The sequence below is a fragment of the Rana temporaria genome, chromosome 7 (genome assembly GCF_905171775.1).
Source record: "Rana temporaria chromosome 7, aRanTem1.1, whole genome shotgun sequence".
Taxonomy (NCBI): domain Eukaryota; kingdom Metazoa; phylum Chordata; class Amphibia; order Anura; family Ranidae; genus Rana; species Rana temporaria.
In genome coordinates this window covers 40,902,091-40,914,940 of record NC_053495.1, presented here as the reverse complement: position 1 = coordinate 40,914,940, position 12,850 = coordinate 40,902,091, and the positions used below count along the sequence as shown (strand labels likewise).

Sequence of the window (12,850 nt, the reverse complement as noted above, 5' to 3'; positions counted from 1 at the left end):
ACAGGCCAGTCAGCCATACATCAATAGTTTGTAAATTATTGGAGGGAATGATAAGGGGACATATACAAGAATTTGTTGATGAAAATAGTATCATTAGTAATAACCAGCATGGGTTTATGAACCTGTTAACATTCTATGAGGAAGTGAGTTGTAACCTGAATAAAGGAAGGACTGTGGAGGTAGTGTATCTAGATTTTTCCAAAGCGTTTTTGACACAATACCCCATAAATGCTTAATTTACAAATTGAGGTCTGCTGGCATCGATGATTGTGTATGTATCTGCATAGAAAAACTGTTTACAGGGGCGTGTCCAAAGAGTGACGATAAACATATGTTCTGAGTTGTGAGTGGGACATCCCAGGGCAGATCCTGGGACCAATTCTTGTTCTCAAACGATCTAGAAGTTGGTATAAATCAGGGATATGCAATTAGCGGACCTCCAGCTGTTGCAAAACTACAACTCCCATCATGCCTCTGCCTCTGGGTGTCATGCTTGTGGCTGTCAGAGTCTTGCTATGCCTCATGGGACTTGTAGTTCTGCAACAGCTGGAGGTTCCGCTAATTGCATATCCCTGGTATAAATAGTTCAATATCAGTATTTGCTGATGATACAAAGCTAAGAAGGGTAATAACTGTGCAACATTATATTGAAGACCTCAGCAAATTAGAGGGGTGGGTAACTACATGGCAAATGAGGTTTAATATTGATAAATGTAAAGTAATGCACTTGGGGGGTAAAAATATTAATGCACACTACACGCCAGGGGGGGAACCCCTGGGCAAATCAAGGATGGAAAAGGATCTGGGGGTCCTAGTTGATGACATACTCAGCAAGAGCATGCAATGTCAAGGCCAGCAGAATATTAACATACATTAAAAATAATATTTACTCAAGAGATAAAGCTACAATTCTAACACTTTACAAAACACTGGTACAGACACATCTTAAATATGCCGTCCCGTTCTGGTCATCAGTCCTCAGGAAGGATGTGATAGAACTGAAGAGAGTCAAGGGCAACAAAGCTAATAACTGAGGACCTCAGTTACTGTCATGGATATGCAATAAAGTCTGGCAGCTTACCTGTCTCCATGTGTTCATTAGAGGCCTGACTCTGTTCTGGCTGCCTTTTTATCATCTCTCCTTCCTGTATGGTCCCACCCCAGGCCATCCCAGGAAGTCTATATTAACTGTTGCACTGCAGGTCTGCAGTGCTGTTCAACTTTGTAGCTTGAGTTCCTGTCTGCTGTATGCTAAGTTTACCTTCCTGTGTACCGATTTTGGCTCGTATCTGACTACTCCTGCTTGCCGGTTTCCCTGACCTTTTACCTGTCCCTCGGTTACCCTTATCTGCCTGTTGCCCTGACCTCGGCTTACCCATCACTATCGCTTGTCCTGGTTGCTGCTTCCCCTCTCTCCCTGCGGAGCGTGACCTAGGGGACCCCAGGGGTCGCGACCTGGATCCAGCTGCAGCGAAGGCCATCCTCACCACTAGAGGCTCTGGTGAACACCAAGCTGGGTCTTAGACTCCGCGCCCTGGGGAATCTTGGGCTCGCGCTTCCTCTCTGATTGCAGCAGTCGGCTATAGGGTTCACTACCCTGTGGTGCATCCCTGACCCCCACGGGGTGCACTTGTCACCTGGCCACAGGTGACCTGACAGTTATGAAGAAAGGCTACACACATTAAGCTTATTTTCCTTGAAGAATAGACTATTGGGAGGGGATATGATAGCAATATATAAATATCTAAATGGTGATTTGATTCCAGCATAGGGAGAAAACTGTTCAGTCTCAAGTCACTCAAGATGACATTGGCCACTTAATTAGGTTGGGTGAGAAGCGGTTTAATCCCAGACTGCATACAAGGTTCTTTACTGTTAGAACTGTAAAGATGTGGGACGTCTTTCTACAATCAGTAATGTCAGGAATTGTTAACAATTAAAAAAAACTCTCATGCCCCGTACACACGACCGGGTTTTCCGATGGGAAAACTGCGAGGAGAGCTTTTTGGCCGGGAATCCCGGCCGTGTGTATACTTCCTCGCAGTTTTTCCAATGGGAAAACTGCCAAACCCGCCGGACAAAAAAAAGACAACCAGCTCTCTTTTTTCCCGTCAGAAAACCCGGCTGTGTGTAGCAGAAACTGGCCATTTTTGGCAGTTTTCCTGTGGGGAAAAGGGCAGATTGAGCATAAACACATCAGGATTACCAAGGAAAAGCTCTCACCTGAGTTTTCCCAACGGGAAAACTGATCGTCTGTACGGGGGAAAAGTAGAGAGTAGGTTTCTTGGTTTTCTCCTCTGGATTTCCGACGGACCTTTTCCCTTTGGGAATCCTTGTCGTGTGTACTAGGCATCAGATATCTAAGCGTAACCAATATACATGGATATAGGAAGTTCCCTTAACATACATGCATACACACACCACACAGGTTGTCGAAATTGATGAACTGGTGTCTTTATTCAACCTCACCAACTATGTAACTATGTAAATATGTAACAGTAATTGTGTGTTACTGCTCCTTTTCACAATGCAAGTCCAAGGGTTTACTAACTTATTGAAAGCAACACACTCCCTGTGTGATACAAGTAAAAAATGCGCAAATAAACAATGTCTCAGATATCAAGTCAGCACCATATGAAAAAGAGGGGGAGGGGGTGGCAAAGTCAGTGGGTAATAGTTTATATTGGCTGACAAACGTGGGTAATTAGAGTCTGTAGGTTAATTGATGAAGGTACACACTCTCAGGGCTGCCATCAGAGAGGAACAGAAACCATGTTCCAATTCTATGGGAAAACAACAAGGGAAGAGGCGCCTCTGGGTGTAGTGGTTAAAACAATTTTAATAGTAAAACATAAGCAACGGTCACTCACATTTTTGAAGTGACAAATAGGCATGTAGATAGTAATCCCAAGGAGGGGAGAGGTGTCAACCGGCCGTCACTGTCATCCAGGGTCTGCTGGAGCGCTGTGTGGGGAGGTTTCACTGTCACCGCTGATGGAGATAGCCGGCTGCGATGGAGAATCCTCAAACTGAGGCTTGGAGCGCAGGTGGACAGCAGGCGAGGGATGATGGCGTCACCGGGTATGCGACTCGTTTCCGAGTGGACAGGCAGCGAATGACGTGGCTGCCGCACTCCTTTTTCAAGCACTCCCTGTGTGGCTGATATTATTTTAACATTTCTTAATCAGCAAGGTTGAAGAAGACATAGCAAAATACAAAAGTATCTCTAAGGCCTGGTTCCCATCTATGCTGTTCTGCAAGCTGTATTTGCATGAGCACTACAGCCCATTCACTTTTTTTGCAGGAAAAGGGTTCCTGCACCGTTTTGAAAAAGCAGCCGAATACAAAAATCACATGGTGCTTTTGCACCATGCAAGCTCCAGTAAATAAGAATGCACCGTGGTTTCAGATACCTGGGGGAATGAATGGCAGCCCCACACATCTGCAAAGAAGCAGTTTGGTTTGGTTGTGGGTGGTTAAGAGTGCGGAACACAAGGTGCCGATTTACCTGCTATCCCGTACCCACAACCTAGCCTTTTCGATTAATCGGAATGTTTTAATATTTATTGAAATACCAAAAATATATAAGAGCAAGCTTGTCAAAACTACACTAAAAAGTAATTTTAAGGTAAACACGGAAATAACTCAAACGCTCATTAGAAGCATACTATATTCTTTAAAGAAGGCCAATGGCTTTGGGGGCTAGGGCATGATTGCAAGTTTGACAGGAGCCAGGACAAGCCCAATAAGTCTGTGTCATTGCAAAGGAGCGTTAGAAAAAAATCTGGCCCATTAGAACTATCAATAGGAGTAAGTATGGAGCCTGCACACAACAGTGAAAGAAGTGGGAGCCCTGTGGCTATGGCTAAACTAGACCTTGGTTAAAAAAGCTGTTCAGGTAACAAAAAAAAATGACTCTATTGGCCCTGGAAATTACATGGCCAGAATAGATGATGCTAGCCAACCATGCTAGAATAACATGTAAAGACAGATAAATGTCAGAAGGGAAAAGGTGGCATCCTTTCAGGAAGGTGCATGGACCACAGATATTAGTATTATAGGATGGCCCAACATTTTTTTCTGTGCTAACAGGGAGATCTTCCGACTGGAGTCCTGGAGAGGTATGAAGAGCATGCAAGTCATCCAGTCTGCTAGATTTCTCTCAGATGGGATATATAAAAACTTCAGTGGGCCAGACTTGTGCTATATGATTATTAACAGGACAAGGCATACGGAACTTGTGTGGCCTGGCTGATGGATGACGTATAAAGGGGCTTCAGCTGTCCTGGCTGGCTGCTGTCTCAGTAAGAGTGTGGAACGTGCTCTAGCTGGCTGCTATTTTCTTGCTGTGAAATAATTAGATCCTTAAACAGAAATGGGAACCATTTACTGTGCTTTGCAATGGATGACCTACTACCTGGAGAGCTGTCAACCATTACCTGCTATGCCCCTTATGTTTCACTGCTTTCTTTTTTGGACAGAGTAAGTGTGATTTTTGCAGCCATAATTGTAGCTGAGAATGTCACTCTTACTGACTGTAATATGTTTTTCATGGGTAAAGAAAACTCCAGAAACCGTAACTTAATTCAGTCTCCAAATATCTGGAACTGTTCCTCAAGGACTACTCACCAGCAAGAGGTCTCTAAAATCATATTAAAAAGAATTTTATGGGGTGAAAACGTTCAAGGAAAAATATAGTTGGAGGCATCTGGAGCTGGCATTGTTTCACAAACTGTGTGTGTCCAAGTGCAAAAAATCATACACAATGTCCACGTTCTCCTTGCCGGCAGTCTCTACGCCCAAAATTTCAGCAGCTCAAAAAGAGTTCAGGAACTGAGCATATAATGAAATTGTTTTTGTGGCATTGCTATGTCTCTCATTACCATAATCAATAATTTATAGGCTTATTGTTGGAATAAGGTTATACAGTCATTCAACTGGTGAATTAAAATTACAGTTTAGTCAAAATTTGCATGTAAGCTGACTCAGGAAATAATACCTACCTGCTGAACGATCCCAATTTTCCTAACTGATTTCACATTGTGCACCTGACTGCTCTGACTGTTATTCCCCATAGTTTCTGTTAAGCTCCTTTATGTCTAAACCCAAGAACAAAAATATAATGTATTGCAGCTTAGCAGTGCTTAGATGTGGTGGCTGCCTTAGTTTTCCATATATTAATAAATGTAAATCAAACAGCCTTTCAATGAAGAAGGCAGGATGTTTGGAGTCAACGGGGTAAGGTTTTCATCATTTCAAACTATAAAAAAGATCACTAAAACATTGTCACTGCAGTCTATACAATGTAAGTGTATGACATGTTTACTGAACTTTCCTAAGAAAAAAAAGAAGGTAAGGGGCCAGTGCTGGATTCCGAAATAGGCAGATCAGGCATCCGGTTATGGGCTGCACGCTGTTAAGGCCGCGCAATAATGGATTACAATAATATAGATCTGATCTTGAAAGAAAATTGCAATGAAGGTTTCTCAAACTGTTTATAAAGATAGATAAAGTTAATGAACTCAAAGAAATGAAAACTTTACATAAAAAAAAATCCATAGAGAAAACTCTGTATTAATGTAATGTACCCAATAACAACTTAAAGTAAATAAACTATAGACATCAGGTTCTCATTATAATGTGTCTCTTAAAAGCTCACCTTTTAGCTCTCAGTTTGTAAAAAAACATTGGTGCAACCTACGTACATGTAATGTACAGTAGTGATGCTCATCTCCTTCTAGCGGCTGGCGTGCACCCTACCTAATTCAATGTTATCCCACTAGAGCGTGCACACAAGAAACCTCCAGAAACCTCTAAGGGGGGGGCCCCAAGGTTTTTACTGCCTAGGGGCCTCCACAGAGTTTAGTCTGGCACTGCTTGGGACCTTGAAAAGAGCCAAAAAGCCATGGCATGGAAAAACAATAAAGAAGGAAAGAAAAAAGAAAAGGAGGAAAAGAAGAAATATAAAAGAAGGGAACAGGGGGAATGGGTAGGGAACAGCGCACAAGAGAGGAAGAGGGGGGCAGCCCCCTCCTCAGGGCCACAGCACCCCACATCTCTATGAAAATGCTCAATAATCAGAGAAGCAATGCTCTCTAGCTAGGTTGAGAATCCTGTATCCATTGGGTCTATATTTTCAGAAATTAGTCATGTTTATCTTCCAAAATATTTGTTCGTTTTTTGTTGATCATCATACCATTTAAGGGACTTTTAACCTCCTGGATATTCAACAAACGGGACCTCCAGGGGTGGGCAATAGTTTTTTGATGGCATTAAAAATGAAGCCAATTCATTTTATAATTTTAGCCTGAATTGGCTTATTCAACGAGGCCTCAACTGGGTCCTTGCATAAATTGCAATTGAGAACTCTATGGCCTCGTACACACGGCCGTTTTCCTCGACAGAATCCATCAAGAAACTTGGTGGCAGAGCTTTTTTGCAGAGGAAACAGGTCGTGTGTATGTTTTTCATCGAGCAAACTATCAAGGAACTCGACGAGGAAAAAAAAGAACAAGTTCTCTTTTTCCTCGACGGGAGTCTCAATTTCCTCGTCGAGTTCCTCGTCGGGCTGGTTTTCGACGAGAAACACGTTCGTGTGTATGCTAAGAAACCCGCGCATGCTCAGAATAAAGTATGAGACGGGAGCGCACCTTCGATAAAAGTAGCGTTTGTAATGGAGATAGCACATTTGTCACGCTGTAACAGACTGAAAAGTGCAAATCGTCTCTTACCAAACTTTTACTTAACACGCAGTAACATGAGATTAGCAAAAGCAGCCCCAAGGGTTGTGCCAGTGGAATCGAACTTCCCCTTCCATTGTATGTGTTCTACGTCACCGCGTTTGAGAACGAGGAGATTTGGTCTTGTGTACGCAAAGAAAGCTTGTCAAGTTTCTCAACAAGCCTAACAAGGAACTCGTCAAGGAAAACGATGTGTCTTTTCCGACGAGTTCCTCGGTTGTGTGTACGAGGCCTATGTATTATATAGTATACTCTAATCCACAGTGAAGAGAAACACAAGCACGTCTAGATTAAAACTGTAAACATTTTAATGAGATACAGGTGCATTATCCACTTACATGGAGGTTAGGAAAGTAAGGCACAAGTCCATCCACACTGGCGTGGCGTTCACTGCAGAGCGGCGTTCCAAACAGGTGATTTTCGCATGTAGGGTAGAAAACCTAGCCAGCAGGATCTCTGGGACCATCGCAGTGAAACTGAAGCCTCGTACACACGACCGAGGAACTCGACGGGCGAAACACATCGTTTTCCTTGTCGAGTTCCTTGTTAGGCTGTCGAGGAACTCGACAAGGCAAGTTTCTCCATTCCCATCGAGGAAAAAGAAAACATGCTCTTTTTTTGGCTCGAGGGCATCCTCAACGGTTTCTTCGTCTAAAAATGTACACACGAGCGGTTTCCTCGGCAAAAAGGCAAAAAAAAAATCCCAGCAAGTTTCTTGCTGGTTTTTGCCGAGAAACTCGGTCGTGTGTACGAGGCCTGAGGCTTGGATCAGGCCGATGGTGAGGGCTGGAATGCGGCGCCGGGCGTGATGACATCACTGACTTGTCCCTATAAGTGCCCACTGACATCTTTGAGGTGTATTAACACACAAATGCGTTAATGTGCATAATGCCACACAAAAACAAGCATTGTGTTAAAACAGCCCATTTATTTAAATTGGCTTTTCAACTCACTAAATATATGTTTGCACTTCTCTTAGCAATGTTGCACACCACAATGCAGTGCAGTGTGTTACCATGCATTGTGGTGCACTGCAACATATGTGGGTTGGGCACAGCAGTGGTTATTGGAGACTAGGTCAGTAACCCAAGGGGTGTCACAGCTTGGACCAGACCTAGCTTTGGATTCCATTTGTGGCTATAGCCTAGATGGTACTGCCAAGTGCTTCCAGCATAAGAATGCAACATTCAGGACATCTCGGTTGCTTCAGATTTTAGGATATAGGTATAATGTATGAAAGGTCTCCGTACTTATTGGAGTGCCATGTGATACTCATCAGGATGCTATGAAGCTTTAATGATGGCTAATAGCAATCTGGCTAGATATACATAGTTTTATTGACACCTTGTGATGCAGCAAGCTGACCGCTTTCATCAGGATGTAGGTTGGTTGTTTAGAAGCCATAAATAGACAACAGAACAACAGAAAAGGATAGGTAGACCTATTATAAACACTCCTAGTAAATATAGAATGAGTTTTTTTTTCTTCAGGTAAACAAAGTCTGTTATTACATTATATCATGATTCTTTTGTGTGCATTCGTCCTATATTATTATTATAAATATTGCATTAGCCTAAAGTCCCCATTTTGGAAAAAAAAATCTATGTACCCTACAGATGTGGAAAATATACAAAGAATACTTAGAAAAAGGCTTTTGTTATTACGTGGCATTGAATGCATTAGCATGCCACTGGTACTAGATCACATTGGACATAGATGAATCTCCCTCTTTAATCTTTGTAGTTTGTCATGAATAAAATTCCTATTTTAATTCTTAACAAATGTTCATTTAGAGAAACACATAAGAATAGGATAAGTGGCACAGACACAAGCTTACATGTGGGTCTACCCTAGACACAATTTAAAAGTTGGATCAGAATGAGAAAACATTCACTTTTTCTGTACATTCAGTGCATACATCTGTTAAACTTTGTATTTTATCATTATTTATATACCGTATTTGCCGGTGTATAAGGCGACCGGGCGTATAAAACGACCCCCTAATTTTACAGTTTTTTTAAGATTTTTTGTCTGTACTCACTGTATAAGACAACCCCCCTTCCGAGGCTTCCAACGCTTCATATTTCTTCCTTCTGGAGCCATATTCTTCTTCATTCTTGCTAAAGCTGGAGCCAATCACGGCAAGCAAAGTATTCTATTAATGAATACAAAGCCTGCTTGGATTGGCAGAGGCTGTAACATCATCAGCCCACGCCTCTCAGACTCAAAGCCAATGTGAGCAGGCTACTGTATGTAGCCTGCTCGGATTGGCAGAGGTTGTTACTCCAATCCGAGCAGGCTCTGTATGCATTTGAATATATTGTTTACCGGGATTGGCTAAGCGGTATATACTGTATGTAGCCGAAGCTACATACAGTATTACCACACATCCAAAAGGCATCCAAGCTGCTGACCCGGCGTATAAGACGACCCCTGCTTTTTGACCATTTTTTTTAAGTGTAAAAGGTAGTCTTATACGCCAGCAAATACAGTAGGTTATTATAACAGATACTATTTTTAAAGGCATGCCATTTCTGGGGTCTTTAACATGTACTGTATGTAAACCCTACATCAGTTTTTCAGTATGTTTGGCATCATGTCTCACTGCATACAGTTTTTATATGTTACAATATATATATATATATATATATATATATATATATATATATATATATATATATATATATATATATATATACAGTATATCCATCTATATATATATACAGGGCTTTTTTTCAGCAGGAATGCGGGAGAACGCAGTTCTGGCACCTCCAGGACTACATTTATTTAATGGCAACGAGGTGCTAGGATGTGCTGCAGTGTCTGTTGATGCTGGCTGCTGGAGGATCATTTGTCACTGGAGGGGATCTATTTTTTGAAGGTGGGGCTGTCTGTTGTTGCTGGCAGGGGATTTATTGTTTCTGGGGGTTGGGCCTTATGTTGATGGAGGGTCACTTGTTTCTGGGAGGGATCTACTGTTGAGGGAGGGGTCTGTTGTTACTGGGGAGGTATGCTGTTGCTTGCAGGGGATCTATTGTTGCTGGAGTGGGTCATATGTTGTTGGGTGAGGGCAGTTGTTGCTGGGATGGATCTACCATTGAGGAAGGGGTCTATTGTTGCTGAGGAAGGGGGTGGTATTGTCTTTGTAGTGGTCCATTGTTGCTGGGGGTCTATCAATGCTGGCTGTGAGGAGATCTGTTGTTTCTGCAGGGGGGTCTATTGTTTCTGGGGAGGACGGTATTTTGTTGTGGGTGGTCTATTGTTGCTGTCTGCATGGGATCTATTTTACGTCTTTTCTTGTTATTAACAAGTTCTATACAAATTAGTACCACAAATGTTACTGTATTCTCTGAAAGGGGTGGGTTTGGGAGGTGGGTAGGGGGTGGAGACAAGGAACGGTGCTCAGAGGTGGTAAGTGGGTGGAACCAAGGAACAGTGCTCGGAGGTGGGTAGGGGGTAGGGGGTGGAGACAAGGAACCGTGTATGGAGGTGGGTAGGGGGTGGAGACAAGGGGTGACTTGCAAAGGAGGAGTTCCTGCACCTATTCTCTGAGAAAAAAATATCTGTGTATATATATATATATATATATATATTGTGTGTGTATATATATATATATATATATATATATATATATATATATATATATATATATATATAAAAATAATATATGGTCCTTCCTGTCACAGACTGACAACACTAAGCCACTGCTTCACAGTGTTGTCAGCCTGAAATGTAACCTCTTTTGGTAAGCTGTTGGGCTGTCTATCTGCTAAACTTGATACTGTAGGTAGAGCCACTACCCCCTCTACTGGTCCTGCAGAGAACAGATTTCCCCGTAGGAATAAATGGCAGCGCAGCGCACATGTGCAGAATGAAAAGGACCCAGCAGGGCCACACAGTGAAGATTTCTGGATTTGGACTAGGCTGCAGTCAAGGAGGAGAGATCTTGACTAAAAGGGCAACCTCTTTTAGGCTCAAAACTGTTTTAACTCTTTACGCTCAAAACTGTTTTATTCAATTTTCGGTAGAATAAGGACTAGTTGGAACCTCTGTCAGCTATTTTTTGCAATCTGCGTCTGTGGAAATCTACCTTCAGTTCATGTCCTGCAGGCACAACTGAAAGTGAGGCCTCGTACACACGACCGAGTTTCTCTGCAAAAACCAGCAAGAAACTTGCTGGGATTTTTTTTTGCCGAGGAAACCGGTCGTGTGTACATTTTTCGACGAGGAAACTGTCGAGGATCCCGTCGAGCCAAAAAGAGAGCATGTCTTCTTTTTCCTCGACGGGAATAGCGAAACTTGCCTTGTCGAGTTCCTCGACAGCCTAACAAGGAACTCGACGAGGAAAACGATGTGTTTCGCCCGTCGAGTTCCTCGGTTGTGTGTACAAGGCTTGAGAGGAAATCTTTACAAAGTGAGGGAAATGTTCCCTTACACATTTCTCACATTTCTCACCAGATCAAGTATTTGCATTAAATTTCAGTCCTAGAGAAAGCTGAATCGAATAAATAGAGTAAGGCAGGGCAGAGGGGGCGGGGTCACGTGACGGTTGGCCCTGCCTCCTCTATATAAGTAATGTCACAGCTGCAGCGCGTCATTCGCTGGGCTGTGTCCAGCGGTGAGAGGAGGTCGGGGATGCTGCTGCGCTGGATGGATGGATCTTCTCAGCGCTGGAGTGGAGATCACCCGACGCAGGATCTTCTCATCGCTGGAGATCACCCGCAGCCGTCGCAGGATCAGGACAACGCAGGAAGCCGGGAACAAGTGGATTTCTCACCGCTGGAGTTTTTTGTTTTTTTTAATAAAGGACTTTATTCACGTGTGTGTTTTTTTGCAATACTTTACACTTCCTTCGTGAAATGGTAGGGGTACAGTGTACCCCATTACCATTTCACACGGGGGGGGGGGGGTCAGGATCTGGGGGTCCCCTTTGTTAAAGGGGTCTTCCAGATTCTGATAAACCTCCCGCCCGCATACCCCCACAACCACCGGGCAAGGGTTGTGGGGATGAGACCCTTGTCCCCATCAACATGGGGACATCCTCCCCATGTTGAGGGCATGTGGCCTGGTGCGGTTCAGGAGAGGGGGGGGCGCACTCTGTCCCCCCCTCTTTTCTGCGGCCGGCCAGGTCAACGTGCTCGGATAACGGGTCTGGTTATGGATATTTAGGGGGAACCGCACGTCATTTTTGTTTTAAATTGACGGCGGGGTTCCCCTGAATATCCATACCAGACCTAAAGGGTCTGGTTATTGAATTTGCGGGGACCTCCGCGCATTTTTTTTCTAAAAGTCTGTGTCCCATTGACTACAATGGGGTTCGGAGTTCGGGTTCCCGAACCCGGACTTTTTTTTTAAAGTTCGGGTTCGGACCCAAACCCGAACCTCCAGGTGTCCGCTCAACTCTAATTCTGACACCTCTTTTGTTTATTTGGCTATAGGAGGAGGTGCTACTAAATCCAATAGTAGTGATGTTGGCCACATCCCTGGTATATATGAAAAAGAGGGATACCCCCCAGATGGGACTTTAAAGGCCAAACCACAATATAGGTATAAAAAATATATAATTTTTATTCGGACAAAGTGAACCTGTTGACATTGGCTCAGAACGCACATTGAGCACCTAAGTACATAAAAACATAAAAAACATATTCCATAGCCATATGGAATCATCAAAAAATGTAATAAAGCGTGTGCCGAGTGGCAAAAAGAAAAAAACATAACATGGGCATTATCTACCATTTGGAGAGTGTTTTTGATGTTATAGTTTTTGTTGTGTATTGTATTGTGTTATGTTTTTTTCTTTTTGTCACTCGGCACACGCTTTATTATATTTTTTGATGATTCCATATGGCTATGGAATATGTTTTTTATGTTTTTATGTACTTAGGTGCTCAATGTGCGTTCTGAGCCAATGTCAACAGGTCTACTTTGTCCGAATAAAAATTATATATTTTTTATACCTATATTGTGGTTTGGCCTTTAAATTCCCATCTGGGGGGTATCTCTCTTTTTCCTTTTGTTTATTTTGGTGCATCCAAGCCAAGTGGTCGTTACAATCCAAGCAAAGGAAGCCTTCCTCGATCTATGCAATAGAATGCTTTCAAGTCCTT

The 12,850-nt window shown here is 43.0% G+C and overlaps 1 protein-coding gene across 3 annotated transcripts in view; it reads left to right on the top strand.

Moving 5' to 3' along the window:
- CACNA2D3 (calcium voltage-gated channel auxiliary subunit alpha2delta 3) overlaps positions 1–12,850 on the top strand; it is a 1,177,822-nt gene that overhangs the window by 818,273 nt on the left and 346,699 nt on the right. The window lies entirely within an intron of this gene.